Source organism: Xiphias gladius, chromosome 22 (assembly GCF_016859285.1).
Source record: "Xiphias gladius isolate SHS-SW01 ecotype Sanya breed wild chromosome 22, ASM1685928v1, whole genome shotgun sequence".
NCBI classification, from domain to species: domain Eukaryota; kingdom Metazoa; phylum Chordata; class Actinopteri; order Istiophoriformes; family Xiphiidae; genus Xiphias; species Xiphias gladius.
In genome coordinates, this window is record NC_053421.1 from 2,603,100 (window position 1) to 2,618,839 (window position 15,740).

General features: G+C 40.1%; 1 protein-coding gene across 2 annotated transcripts in view; it reads right to left on the bottom strand.

The window, feature by feature from the left end:
* Window positions 1-5,765: 5,765 nt before the first annotated feature.
* tsnare1 (T-SNARE Domain Containing 1) overlaps window positions 5,766-15,740 on the bottom strand; it is a 178,246-nt gene continuing 168,271 nt past the window's right edge. For both annotated transcript variants that reach the window (XM_040118152.1, XM_040118151.1), the window contains one exon: window positions 5,766-6,403. The gene's annotated coding sequence lies outside the window, so the exon portion shown is untranslated. The remainder of the gene's footprint in view (window positions 6,404-15,740) is intronic.

Here is a 15,740-nt window from a genome sequence, read left to right on the forward strand (position 1 = left end):
GTGGTACTGACCATTCATGGTGTCGAAACTTTTGTTTTAGGGCCATTTTACTCTTTTGTTATTTTGAAAGTGTAGGAGATGGAAATAAAAAAGTAATCTAGATCAAAATGTTAAAGAAATTTTTCATCTGTAACCTTATGCTTTTTGGACATTAGTTAATCTTCAACTGACTTAACGATTCACAGTAACAGAAATTTTGACCAGGGTGCCCAAACTTTTTCATGCCGCTGTATATTGTATAGATCATATACATCACTAAGTGGATTACAATTAAAGACTCCTCTTTCTACAGTTGAGGGCTTGTTATGACAACACCAATGTAGTCCAGTAATGTTGCTGGAGACGAGCCTGTTCCCTGTTGTAACAGCTCATTCTTTTTCTGGGGTTTTCTCCTTAAATAAACCTTTGTTAACATTCCAGACATTGACCAGAGGTGATAACCACCCCGCCTGCCATTGAAATTCCTCTCAGCCCACATTTCCTGGGAGATTTATCCCTTTGTTCATGCTGTATTTACAGAGACAGCAGGCTATCAGAAAGTAAACTGCTGTGAGCAATCAAGACCACGTTACGTTTGTCCAACAACCTGCACAGAATTAAATCTAGTTATACATCCTCAACTAGTGAAAAACCTGACTTTGATTGCTTTTTCAAATGTTTGAAAAGTTTTTTGAACTTCTATTTTCCTATTATTGTTGCTACATATTCAATGAATCGAAAGAAAGCAAGGGAATCTAGCCTTATAAAGAAATGTTTCACTGGCCTTTTCTAAACAATAGCAGACACAAAAAAAGAATGAAAAGGCCATTTTTATGTTATTACATTATGCCTGAGACAAAAGCACAACTACAATCTTTCCCCTTTTTTCATGTCTTTGTTTCTTCGTTGTCTATTAAAAACTCTATTAAAAATCAAAAACCCTAGCACGACTGAGTCAGTTTGGTTTGAAGAACATATTACCGATTGAAGTGCACGAGCACTTTCAGAGCTTGATAATTCCAAAACATCAAAAAAAGAGATCAGCAATGATGGAAAAATCTTAGAGAAAAGCTAACATTTTTCAGCTCCACTGGTGGAAAGTAAAACATGATGGACTGTGGGACTTGACCCTGGAGCTGCACAGCATGACATCATACTTATCTCTGTGCAGCCTTAGGAGACAACACACAGCAACATAATCACCCCACTTACAGATCAATTTTAGCCTATTACTATCTCTAAATAAGACTGCCAGCTAGAAATTTGAAGCAACAAAGTCCAGAGGAAAATCGTCTGCTGTGTGATTAACTTATGCTTCAGGCCACCGAAAACCTGTGACATATGGGTCACATGCTCCCTACTTTGGTGAGTGTGAATGTACAGTATGTGTGTGCATTTATGTAGACATGTGATAATGTTCCACTACAAGAATGTAACAATCTGTATCATAAGGGGTAGTCATTGTTGTGGGTACTGCATTTGTTTCCACTGTTCTTGCCCTACTTTGGGGGGCATGTTCCAAATCTCTGAGACCTCTTTCCCATTCAAGTCAAAGGGAAAGTGGTCTCAGACTTTTGGACCCCACTGTAAATGTTGGCTCTGCACAGGAGGTGGTGCTAAATTCAAGTTCAGGTACTCTGGGCAGAAAGGAATTTAACAGCTCATTGGCAACACAGTTTACGCTACAATTGTAAACACAGTACATGTGTGTTAGATAAGCACTGCAAGGAAGGGTGTTTCAATAAACAGGTGATATCTGATTCAGAATTCCCATGTGTGTTTTGTTGCCTTTTTATGCATTTGTCAATACAAACTGTAGATTGTTTGCATAGTGTGGGGAAATACTGTATGTTAAAAGTTTAATGACTTTTCTGAGTTATTTTTTTCTTCTTTCAACAGTGATTTAGTAATAATATTTTAGTGTTTAGCCACCTTTTCCAAGATTGTTTAATCTACAGTTATGATGAATTTATTCAGCACTATGGGATCCTTGTTTCTCCAAAGGAATTCTCAATCATGTTTGATGCTGTCCCCTTTCACTTTTCAAATGTTTTAAGATAAATAGTCTGTTGTTAGATGCAGCTGAAACAGCTGTTGGGAAAACTCGTTTTTCGGGGCATATTAAGAACAACAATAAGGCAATCTATCAACTTTTTCAGCAAGAGATTACAAGTACACCTTCTGCCTTATCATACTGCTCCAGTTTTAATTGAGATATTAGTTGGGACAGAGTTTGGCTATTGCCTGTAAGTTTTTCTTGACTAACAAAGTGAATGAGATCTCCTTCAAAGGTTTTATCCAACCAATATACAGAAAATTAAAGGTATATGTAAGAATGTGGAGTTCACACGTAGTAATTGCTTTTTTTTTATTGCCAAAGTGTGAACGGATTGTAACGTAGCTTAAAAAATTAGACCTTCCCTGACTCTCTCAGTTGCCTATAACAGTCTGTGGACTAATTTCTACGTGAAGAACTTCCTAAGGATCCTAAGGATGTGATATTTATTCTTACCTCTGAGTACCTTGCCTCAGACCTCTCGTCCGCTCCCCTACAGTGGCAACACTGTGCAACACTAGCTAACGTAGAAACGACCAGTTCCCAGCAAAACACAGACTCCAGCACAAACTCCACATAAGAACAAAAAACAAAACAAAACAAAACAAAAAAGTTTTAAGTTTTAAAAGTTTTATTTAAGCCCATCTAGCTAGGATGGAATATTTTCTCTTTTCTTTCATCATATATGGCCATATTTATATGCACAAATCGTATATGCAAGATGTTTTACTTGCTGTATACTTGAAATTTTTTTTTATTAAGTTCTTTGAAAATAAAAATAGAATTTTCCTACATATCATATCATCATGTCATATCACTGTTTCATCTCATTTCATATTATAACTTCATTTGTGGTTCTGATGACACTGCTTATAATTAACAACTCTGCCTCTTTTACATAACATGCTCATAGCTAAAACCCAGAGTAAACCGAGCCAGCTGATTACCAGCTTAATGGCAGAGGTTATCCATGACGGCCAATGTTAGGCTCAGTGAAGCCAGAAAACCCCAAGAGAGCCAGGCTAGGTTGAACTTGCTTCATGAAATAGGCCCCTGGTCCGCAATATGACAGTGCCCCCATCCGCGGGATACAAGGCAGACAGTTCTCTCTACCACCATCATCAAAACAGCCACTGAGGGAATATGTTTTGGTGGAATGATTTTCATCCCTCCAGTAGAGTTTCTACACTGTAAAACACAGAAATTTAGTCGAAGTTAAGTAATCTTTTATTGTTATCTTATAATAGTAAATGACGTTTAAGGTCATTCAACTTAAAATTTCGAGTTTCCATTTTTAGGCCAATTTCAGTGTTCTTTTGACTGAAATCTTGTGATTTGAATCATTGATTTGAGCGAATGCCTATTAGCAGACACGTATTTAGGGTTAAAACTGTCCACAGATGCATCTTTCATGTAGTTTGGAGAGAAAAATGCATAATGGAAACTTGTGTGTCTTTTAACACATGTTCAATCACAGTTGTTTCTTCTGATAATAATAAAACAAATGCTAACCATGATGAAGGTTAGTATCCATGTCAGACCCTTAGCCCATATACTTAACAAGCTCACAGGGAGCAGTCTCATGTTGTCTTTGTACGAGTTCCACTTCAAAGCGACTCCAACAGAAGCAGCCACACCTGCTCCTTTCCCACAAAGGGTCTCTGTGGCAAATGAAGAACTGAGTGTAAACTGTGAAGCTGGATTTATTTTTGATAGAAGGGTGTAATGGCAGTCCTGGCATACACACCTACAGCACTGGGTATGAATTGTAATATATAGATTATAATATTAATAGATCACCGTAGGATTTAACTCGGTGATATCACCACAACACTAGATTGATGTATTGTCCATGATTAAGTTATACTGCACTGAATAGAAGACTTATGCTGTTCAATCACATGGTAACGTTTTTTTTTTTAGTTCACTGTGATAGAGTGTGAAAATTTGGGTGATATGAAGGTTTGGAGTGGAGATGGCTCTGCTGATGTCGTCTCTTAACAATCTCCACATACATCAAAACCTTGCAAGAGAAAACACACGCATTCCAAGCTGACCAATCACAGTTCTTGGGGTCTCCACATTCTGTTTCTATAGCTACTGTAACCCCAGCATATCATTACATTTTTGAGGAGGAACACAGTTACAGTATAGTTGAGGCTTCATGTGTAGGCTCTCTAGCTACACAGTAACCCTTTAATACCCAACTATAAATCTGCCCTAAGTCCCTGCGGGATTCCTAGTTTTCAGTATTACCTCTGCCAAGGAGGTTATGTGATCCCCTGTGTCCATTTGTTGGTTTATTTGTTTGTCAACAGGATAACGCAAAAACTTCTTAACCGATTTGCACCAAATGGGGTGGAGTGATGGGGCACGACCCAGGGACAAACCTAGTAAATTTGGAGCAGATCTGGATCAATTACTATGAATTGGAATTTCTCTCCTCTGAAGTCTGGTGTATGTTGTTTGACATTGGCCTTGGTGGAGATCTACGCTCTGCTGACTGCATTTTCTAGTTTATGTACTGTCCAGATACAGAAATGATCCTAGTACGAAGTTACAGTTGTTTGTTGACCTACCCACAGCCACATGACTCTTGAGGTTAATACATATCAGACCTCTCTCTATAGTGGGCACACAAAAAATTAAATGGATATTGATCTTCTCATCTGACTCTATCTATGACACCACTGAGCATATTTCTCAAAATGTTGGACTGCTGTTTAAAGTTTCTAATAGGGTATTGACTGTTAGCCCACATTCAAGCAAAGACTATGGCAACATTTGACCCTGGTACAAAAATACATAAGGGTCACATATACAGTCACCATGCCATGGGGATAAAAATAAGCAAAGTGAGAATTAGAAAATGTGCTCAGTAGGGCACAGACCTTTGCCTTTGCCTTTGCCAAGGCCAATGTCAAACAACATACACCAGACTTCAGAGGAAAAAACACAGAACACATTCAGAGTAAATGATCCCGATCTGCCCCAGAATGTAATGTGTTCTTCCCTGGCCCATGACCAATCCCTCCACCAGGTTCAGTGAAAATTGGTTCAGTACTTTTTGTGTAATCCTGCTGACAAACAAAAACAAACAAACCAACAAACAAACACACAAACCAACACACATGGGTGATTACATAACCTCCTTGGCAGAGGTAATAAGCAATGTGAACACTCGTTGTTTGCAGTAGCCAAGGTAAACAGTCCCATCACATAAAGGAAGAAATGCCCACACTAACAAAGAAGTTGAGAAGATTCCAAACATAGTAGTATAGGTTTGAAACGACATTGCTGTCCGGAAACGAACAGCAGGCTCCTGTGTTAAAGGCAATTGTTTCATCCACCCATTCATCCAAACCAACCGCCTCCCCAGGCAGACAATTTCACCTGACTTTGCTCCTGTCATATGTACTACAACCACTAGAAGGCTTTGTCACTTGAAAAAAAACATAAATATACGGTCTTTTCGGGCATTTGCCGAAATGAGTGATGCTGTATCACAGGATTGCTCAAGGTCACTTAACAATAAAATGTACTGCATCTATGGGTCGTCATAAGCTGCTTGGACCACCAAGCTTGGGGTCATTTTTTATGGGATGACAGTCTCATTATAGCTGACATAAATAAACGCACATAGAAATAGCGAGTCTTATAATATTCCCTACCATTTAGGTCAAACACAAAACAGCCAGAACTTCCTTTTGCTGTTGAATTCAGACTTTTATTGTGGAAGATATTTGTATACATATATGTATATGACCAAACAATATTTAACAATATCAAGAAACGGTACAATATAATACTAATTCATTTACACTACAAGCTGATACATATGAAGTTCATTTCAATAAAAATACATAAAGAAAACGGAGCATACGGTACACCAGTGAAGACAGTAGAGCTCAAGCTGCCTTGTCTCACCCTGAAGCTTCTGATCCATTTTCATCCGGTTTTATGATAAAACACCACAGATAGGAGCTGCAGGTGTGTGATATACAATAGCAACCCATCACATTCAAGACAGGAAACCCCCCAGCTTGTGCCCCTGGTGTAATGACTAAGGTCACATTTGTGACTTCAGCAATGATGATAACATCCGAGTCACAGGAAACAGCCACAGCATAAAAAATAAATAAGCACAATGATTATTACACAAGAGGCTCAGACTGGGGCTACCTCTTGACAAATTGGTATGCTGAGAAAGGCCTCCATCCCCAGACTTAAGCACATGTAAACAGAGCCAGAGATGATGGAGTAGAGATTTTGTTGCAGGGCAGCTCCCTCCTACTGGAAACCAGCTGCTCAGGTTAGGGATCAGACTGGGCAGGAGCACCGAGGTGACACTGTAATGACAGTAGCTACCTGAAAAACAAAAACAGAGTAGACAATAGGCATCAATCACCCAGCAGACACCACTGCCTCATGCTCAGGGATGGCGGTGGCAGCCTTCTCAAAGCACGAGGAGGATGCAGATCCCTGCCATGGGCTTGTTACTTCCTTTTCATTTGTAAATTATTAATCGGCGAGAAACCAATTTGTTCTTTTTATTCTAAAAGTGTCAAAGGTTGTGGGAAGAACTTTAGGATTGGTGGTCAACAGCTGAGTTTTAATTAAGTCCAGGCCAGAGTTCATGGTGCTGGAGAGAGAAGTGGTTCATTAATCACCAACTAGCAGACTGGTCCGGTACATGAAAGGCCAAAGTGCATCACTTTTATCTGAATTACAGTTAAGAGTCGGCCAACAGGAAAGATGTAAGTGAATTAAGCCCTGCAAGGAGAGAAGATTCTGAGGATCATGTTAGTTTTTGATGAACAGAAATAATTTGAATCTGATCAATTATGGATTTAGAATCAATTCAGGCGTTTCCCAGTTTGTGTATTAATTAATATAATCAGCAAACAGAGGTGTGTGACCCTGATTGATGTCTACTTTCAAATCAAAGGTTTATATCGGCACTGGTTTATTGAGCCAATCCTTCTCACAATGAAACTTCAAAAGATGAAAAATTTGCTTTATTTGAAAAGTTTTCGGTCAGTTTTCAAGTCAGCGGATTGATGGATGGAGTCAGTCAGTTCCACGTGACAAGCATTACTGTTCTGTCAATAGTTGAACAGAAATAATTGTTACCCAGCAGAAATTAATGAAGAAAAGAACTGATACTTGTATAGAAAGTGTTTGAAAGGAATATTTGGCACCTGAGAGATAATTTTCCAATTTAACAACTTAGCTATGGAGTTAGAAGACTTCACAATATGCTGAGGGGTCACTAGCATCGTGTCAAAAGTCAGAGAAGGAAAACTTGTACCATTTCTAAAGCACAGTTGTAAGTACTTTTTAATTATGCAGTTTGTATGGTAGTTTTATGTGAAAACTACACCTGTGGATGTGTGAGGAGTTGTTCAGTGACATCCCCAGGCCATTGCAAATGTACATAGCAGTGTGTTGCTATCGAGGGACCTGCTGCCATCTGCAACCATTACTGAACCATATGAGAACCTGATGGGAGAGAATGCAGTGCGGTGGTGCTTCTACAGCTGCCAAAAGCACAAACATTTTGCCAAAACGGAAAAATAATATAGGGTAATAGAGGGTTAGCACAAATTCCTGTGAAGGATATGTCTCGATCAATATATGTTTGAAAATGAGTGGGGTTTCCCACTCAAGGACGGGTGCTGGGGAGTTGGTCCGTCCACCTCAGAGCAAGTGCTTTTTTTAAAATTTAAATCTCATGACTTACATATTTATAATGATTATGTCATCATTGGCCTTGCAGGGTTCAGGATGATTTAAACAGTAGATGGCGTGTTGAGCCATTTTCAACCCATGATATGCCAAAAAAAAAAATAATTCAACAGTTTTTCTCCCATCGACCTTCACCAACTAACTTCAACAATGTCTTCATCTAAACCATCAACTTGTCTCCTAGACCCCATCCGAACTAGGCTGCTTAAAGAAGTTTACCCTTAGTTAGCATCTCTTTATTAGATATACTCAATATGTCTTAACAGACTATGTACCGCAATCTTTTAAAACAGCTGTAATTAAACCTCTTTTTAATAAGCATACTCTTGATCCAGATATTTTAGCCAACTTCAGACCCATTTCTAACCTTCCCTTTCTCTCTTACATCCTTGAGAAAGCTGTCGCCAACCAGTTGTGTGACTTTTTGCATGATAATAGTTTATTTGAGGATTTTCAGTAAGGATTTAGAGTGCATTATAGCACAGAGACAGCACTGGTGAAAGTTACAAATGACCTTCTGATTGCATCGGACAAATGACTTGTCTCTGTGCTTGTCTTGTTTGATCTTAGTGCTGCATCTGATACCATTGACCATCATATCCTATTACAGAGACTGGAACATTTAATTGGCATTAGAGGAACCGCTCTAAGCTGGTTTAAATCCCATTTATCAGATCGATTTCAGTTTGTGCATGTTAACAATAAATCCTCCATATACTCTAAAGTTAATCACGAAATTCTGTGCTTGGACCAGTTCTTTTCACCTTATATATGCTTCCTTTGGGCAATATTATTCGGAAACACTCCATAAACTTCCATTGTTATGCAGATGATATCCAATTGTACTTGTCAGTGAAGCCCGATGAAACAAATTAGTTAGCTAAACTTCAAGCATGGTTTAAGGACATAAAGACCTGGATGACCAGCAACTTTCTGTTGTTAAACTCAAGAAAAACTGAAATGATTGTGCTTTCCCCTAAACACTTCAGAAACACATTATCTAATGATATAGTTACTCTAGATGGCAGTCCTGGCTCTAGCGCCACTGCTAGGAATCTCAGAGTTATCTTTGATCAGGATATGTTATTTGACTCCCACATAAAACAAACTTCAAGGACTGTCTTTTCTCACCTATGTAACAATGCAAAAATCAGGCACATCCTGTCTCAAAAAGATTACTGTGGAACCATCTAGCAGTTTGGGTCCGGGAGGCAGACACCCTCTCCACATTTAAGAGTAGTCTTAAATTCTTCCTTTTTGATAAAGCTTACAGTTAGGGCTGGCTCAGGCTAGGCTTGAACCAACCTTTAGTTATGCTGCTATAGGCCTAGACTGCCAGGTGACTTCCATTTATGCACCGTGCTCCTCTCTCCTCCTCTTCCTCTCCATCTGTACGCATTCATATTGCATCAAAGCTCATTATTAACTTGACTTCTTCTCTCTCTCCGCTTGTATTCGTAATCTCATTCTTTCGGTCACTAACCAAAGCTCATGACTATAGGTGAGGCTTGACCTGGTAAACCCAAAGCTTTGCCTTCTGACTCAGCTCCCTCTTCACCATAAAGGTCCAGTACAATTCCCACATTACTGCTGATGCTGCACCAATCCGCCTGTCAATCTCACACTCTATTTTACCCTCAATAGTGAACAAGACCCCAAGATACTTAAACACCTTCACTTGAGGCAGCAGCTCACTCTCAACTGGAGTGGAGCAATTCACCATTTTCTGGCAGAGAACCATGGCCTCAGACTTGGAGTTGCTGACTATTCCCAGCTGCTTCACATTCAGCTGCAAACAGCCCCATTTCATGCCACAGGTCTGATGAAGCCAAAAAAACCACATTGTCCGCAAAAAGCAGAGAGTAATTCTGAGGTCCCCAAAGTGGACACCCTGAGGGACATGGTAGTAAGCCTTCTCCAAGTTCAAAAAACACATGTAAACTGGATGGACACCCATGACCTCTCCAGTAACCTTGCAAGGGTAAAGAGTTGGTCCATTGTTCCATGCTCAGGTCAGAATCCGCATTGCTCCTTCAGGATCCAAGGTTCGACAATCAGTTGCAGCCTCCTTTCCAAAACCCTGTCATAAACTTTCCGAGGGAGGCTGAGCAGTGTGATACCTTGATAATTGGAGCACACCATCCGGTCCCCTTTTTTTAAATATTGGAACAACCTGCTTAGTCTACCAGTACACAGGCACTGTCCCAGACCTCCATGCAACATTGAAGAGACGTCAGCCAAGACAGCCCAACAATGTCCAGAGCCTTCAGCGTCTCAGATCAAATCTCATCTACATCTGGCGCCTTGCTTCTGAGGAGCTTTTTGACTAAATCAGTGACCTCTGCCAGAGATATGAGTTAGGCATCCCTCAAGTCTTCAAACTCTGCCTCCTCCTCAGAGGACATGTTGATTTGGTTAATGAGTTCCTCAAAGTTTTATTTCCACAGCTGGGGCAAAGCCCTGCTTTCCCTTCTTGAGTAATTTAATGGTTTGCCACAACTTCTTTAGCCCAAAGAAAGACCTTCTCTATAGCTTCCCTTAAATCCTCCCACTCTCAGATTTTTTGCATCTGCAACCGTGTCAGTTCCATGTCCCTAACGTCCCCGGGATGTATGACAAGTTCTTCTGGAGGTGGAAGTCGAAGACCTTGTTGACAGGGACCTCAGCCGGGTGTTCCTAGCTCACTCTCGCTAAACTTTTTGGCGTACCAGGTCTGACCAGCAGGCTCCCTCGCCATCTGATACAACTCACCATCAGCTGACAACTCTGCTCAGCTCTTCACCCGAGTGTTCATAGCATCTTGCGCCAAGCATGTTCTGGTGTTCTTATAAAACACCCTATGCTTGAACTTGGTGTTCATTATAGCCAATTCATAACAAGCTCAGAAGACCAGTAAAGCACCACTCAGGTTCAGATCAGGCAGGCCATTCCTTCCAATCACCCCCCTCCACGTTTCTCAATCGGTGCCCATGTAAGCATTGAGCGTTGAGTCCCCATGACCCCATCCAGAGTCTCCAAGGAGGCTGGATACTCTGAACTGATGTTTGTTGCATAAGCACAAACAACAATAATAGCCTTGCGTCTCAGCAAGTTGCAGTCGCATAGAGATGACCCTCTCGTTATCTGGGGAGAACTCCAACACAGCGGCGCTCAGCTGGGGGCTCGTAATAATTATGAAATGTGGGAATACAATGGCCACAATAGGCCTCATGTAAGAACTTAATCTGAATGATGAATGTAGTTTAAATATGATACCAAATATGGTACTAAAATTAACTAAAATAAAATATATTACTTGAACAGACTTAATGCAAAACTGATATCATCATCCTTGGCTTGTCAATTTATTGAGAGGTTTTTAAGATTTTATGATTTTTACTAGCATATTTTGGCAGAGCAGCTTCTAAAGTTCAGTTGCATGAAAATGATCTCTCTGACAGCTGCCTCAGAGTTTTTATAATACAGGTAATACAGATCTCTGTCCTGTATTATCCAGTATTTCAACATCGCCTACTGTGAGCTATAATGTTCTCTTGTCTAATACCTCCATGATTGCCACATCCCCTTGACCATCTCTAATATTTGTAATGGACCACCTTGCTTTCAGAAGTTTTTAGCATTTAACCTTATGTAAAACCATTCACTCTTCATTTCTGTCACAGTGCCATGCTGCTCTGATGACACATTTTTGACAGTTGTACTATTAATATTTTGTAATTGTTTTCGGTCCTCTAATACTACTACTGACATTGTCAAACTTGTCATCTTTTTGCCAATAATTTCCAACAGCAACACTAGTGGTTCTGTCATGCGAAAGTCTTCTTTTAATCTTTGGTAACATTTCTGTGACTGAAACCGGCCCACAAACAGAGTGGAATAGGGAGCCTAATACTACAATTTTAGGGGTATTGAATATGCCACTGATAAAGTCAGGAATGTGTTGTCCAGTACATTGAATTTCATCCTGTTAAGAGAGTTTGGTGAATCTGACAAGGAACCCTCAAATGAACAAGCCTCACAGTTTAAGCACCTTTGCTGATTACAGCCTCGGGTCTTCTTGGGTATGACACAACAAACTTTGCACACCTGGATTTGGGGATTTTCTGCCATTCTCTGCAGATCCTCTAAAGCTCTGTCAGTTTGGATGGGGAAAGTCGGTAGCCAGCTCTGGAAGAGTCCTGGTTGTTCCAAACTTCTTCCATTTAAGAGTTATGGAAACCACTGTGCTCTTGGAAAACTTCAATGCAGCAGAATTTTTTTGTAGCCTTCCCAAAGATCTGTGCCTCCACACAATCCTGTCTCTGAGCTCTGCAGGCAGTTCCTTTGACCTCATGGCTCGGTTTGTGCTTTGATATGCATTGTCAACTGGGAGACATATAAAAAGGTGTCCGCATTTCTAAATCATGTTCAATCAAATCAATTTACCACAGGTGGATTCCAGTCAAGGTGTGGAAACATCTTCAAAGATGATCAAGAGAAATCAGAGACACCTGAGCTAAACTGTCATAGCAAAAGGTCTGAATACTCATGTCAATGTGATATAACCTCCAGTCAGACACTTCAAGATAATCACTGAATGAGCTGCATGCTGCAATGTCTCATCTTTTATTACTGCTGCTGAGAGCTGTAACTGAGAGACTGCCCTAACGTGCACACACACACACACACACACACACACACACACACACACACACACACACACACACACACACACACACACACACAGAAACTCAACAGAGAGAGACAGTGACACACAGATGATCCCTGCTAGAGCAACAGATTTGATTTTTTTCCACATAATCTATTTTTTCTGTAGCAGTTATTTTCATTTTTATAGAATTTTATTTAGATACTATGGCAATACTCTTACAGAAGATTAAACTGATTCGAACTAAGTGAGGAGGAAAATGAATTTGTGTTTCCTAAAGTTTTTTATGGACTGAAGGGCTCCTAAACCCTTGCTGATGACAAAAAGATTAAATTGTATTCGGTGAGCAGAGATTTCACAGAGCAGACAGTTCACATTGTGGCTAATTTCACATATTTTTGCCAAAATCATGAACAAAAAGCAACAAATTTGAATGTCAAGCTTGACAGATACTGCTGAAAAATGCCCCTGTAGACCCCAAACAAGGAGAGATATGCTAATAATGCTACGAGACGAACCAACAAACAGGCAGATCATATAAAAAAAATCTCTCAAATGCCAGACATATGCCTTTCATTCACTCCATCAGTAGTCATCATTGACAGAGATGGATAAGGAAATTTAGAAAAAGAAAACTCACTGTCAATGTGAGAGGGGATCACTGAGAGTGAAGCAGGAAAGGCAAGAATGAGGAGGAGAGAATGAAGCGAGAGGGAGAAAATAGAGAGAATGATAGGGAAAGGAAGAGTGATGAGAGGACGATGAAGTTTGACAGGAGAACGAACATGACTACACTGCAGTGCTGGTCCATGAAAAGACCTGAGGCGTACGTCAAATTGGTGATTTTGTGCACATCTGCACAATGTTCCAATCCTGACCAGCTGGAAGGATGCCAGTTTAGGAGGAGAGGAGGTGGATAAAGCAGATTTATGTCAAGGTAGATCTGTGTGTGTGTTGGTGGGTGGGTGTGTGGTGTGTTTAGAGGTTGTGTGTACAGAGAGAGAGAGAGAGAGAGAGAGAGAGAGAGAGAGATGTAAAGATAGTTCTTTGTAGAGATCAGATTCCAAGGGGTGTGTCTGCTTGGCTTGCACAGTCAGAGAGTGTTGCCAGTCACAACCACATCAAAGCACTGCCTGCCTGCCACCACCAAAAGTACCCCCCTCTGCTTCCGGAAGACACACACACAAATACACACTCACACACAGTCACACACTCATACACTTGTACTATTTTTGTGAGGACACTCATTGACATAATACATTACCCTAGCCCCTTATCCTAACCTTAACCATTATTACTAAATCCTTACCCTAATCCTAACCCTAACCCTAAATCCAAGACTGAACCCTCAGAAAGTGAGGACCAGCCAAAATGTCCTCACATTCCCAAAATGTCCTCACTCGAATGGTTTAAAATTCAAGCTGGTCCTCACGATGTATGGTCATACAAGTACACGCACACACACACACACGTGCATTCCTTAAGTCCATAATGCTGCCGTCAACCTTTACCACTAGCTGCTCTTTGTCTTAACCTTCACCCGTAAGGATCATTTTGGTTAATCACATCTTATTTTTAAGATTTTGGACATCATATCTATCAGTTATGATACTCACCAAAGCAAATGCTAAAATCTGTGGAAGAAACCCGAGCAGTCAGATGATCAGACAGGCTGTAAACAGGCCAAATGTCAAGACTATCTAAAAAACTCTATGTGGAGGTGAAACTCTCACAAGTGTTCCACTACCAACAAGGGTAGCTGTACTAGCACTACCACTAGCTGGCTAATCTCCTCTCATATACATTTTTTTTTGCCAGCTGACCACTACTGGCTGTGAAAACTGTTACTAAGTATATTTTCAAGTAATTTTTAATGAATTTGACAAAAATCACAATACACATTTGTCAGCAGGACTATACAAAAGCTACTGAACCAATTTCCACCAATCATGATGGAGGGATGGGGAAGGGAAGAACTCAATTTCTCAGGAAATAACGTATAGATCTTGATGTAAAAAAGTTAGACTTATTTATGGTGTTCAAATCTACGGTCCTGGTTGACATTATTGGCATCCCTGAATTTTAAGTAGAGAAATTAGCATATCTACAGAAATGAATGCAATTCAACCAATTTTGTATAATTAAAATATTCAATAAAATGTGCAAAGTTAATTGAACGACAACAACAAAAAAAATGCTTTCATATAGTGAAATAAAAAATACAGACATAAAATCTACGCCCGACACAATTATTGGCACCCCTTTGATGAATTTAAATTAGCTCCTCAAACAAAATAAAAAACAAATCATACTCACCGGTGCTTAATTTTTGTGTTCACATGACCTGAATTAACCAATGAATGATGGTTTCAGTGCATACAAAAGGGGCTGATTGTTCCCAGTTTCTGTTTCACAATGGCAAAGACAAGAGAGCTGTCTGAGAGCATCGGAAATGCTAAGAACACAACATTGCCAAAAGCTACAAAGCAAACACCAAAGATCTTGAAATCCCTGTTTCAACAATTTGTAATGTTATCAAGAAGTTTCACAGTCATAAAACCGCTAAGACCCTTCAGGGATGTGTTGCTATGAAGAAACTCATTGACATTGTGGAAAAAACACCACACAAGAAATCTAAAGAGCTTAAGGCTGAACTAGAGCAATCTGGAGTAGTGGTTTCAGCCCGTACCATAACCTACACACTAAACCAAGTAGGGCTCCATGGGCAAAGGCCCAGGAGGACAAAGGGATAAAAAGGCAAGACTAATGTTTGCAAAAACGTTCATAGATAAGCCAAAGTCTTTCTGGGATAATGTTCCTTGGACAGATGAAACCAAAGTAGAGCTCTTTGGGAATGCAGTGCATCAGTTTGTTTATAGGCCACACAAAGAAGTCCATAAGGAAAAGAACACCCTACGTACAGTAAAACATGGTTAAATCATGCTGTGGGGCTGCTTTGCTGACTCTGGTACTGAAAGCATTGAATGTACCAAAGGAAAGATGAAATCAGAAGATTACCAAGGCATTGAAGAGCAAAATGTGTTACCCAGTGTCAGAGAACTAGGTTTGAGGTAAAGGTCATCCAGCAGCACAAAATAAATGGTTGACAAGGAAAAGATGGACTGTTTTGAAATGGCAAGCAATGAGTTCTGACCTAAATCAGATTTAAAACCTTTGGAGAGAGCTGAAAATCTGCCATTTCAAAAAGGTCTCCTGCGAACTTAAAGGAGCTTGAAGATATAGTAATGGAATAGTGGTAGAAGCTACCAGCAGACAGGTGCAAGAAGCTTCTAGATGGCTACAAGAAAT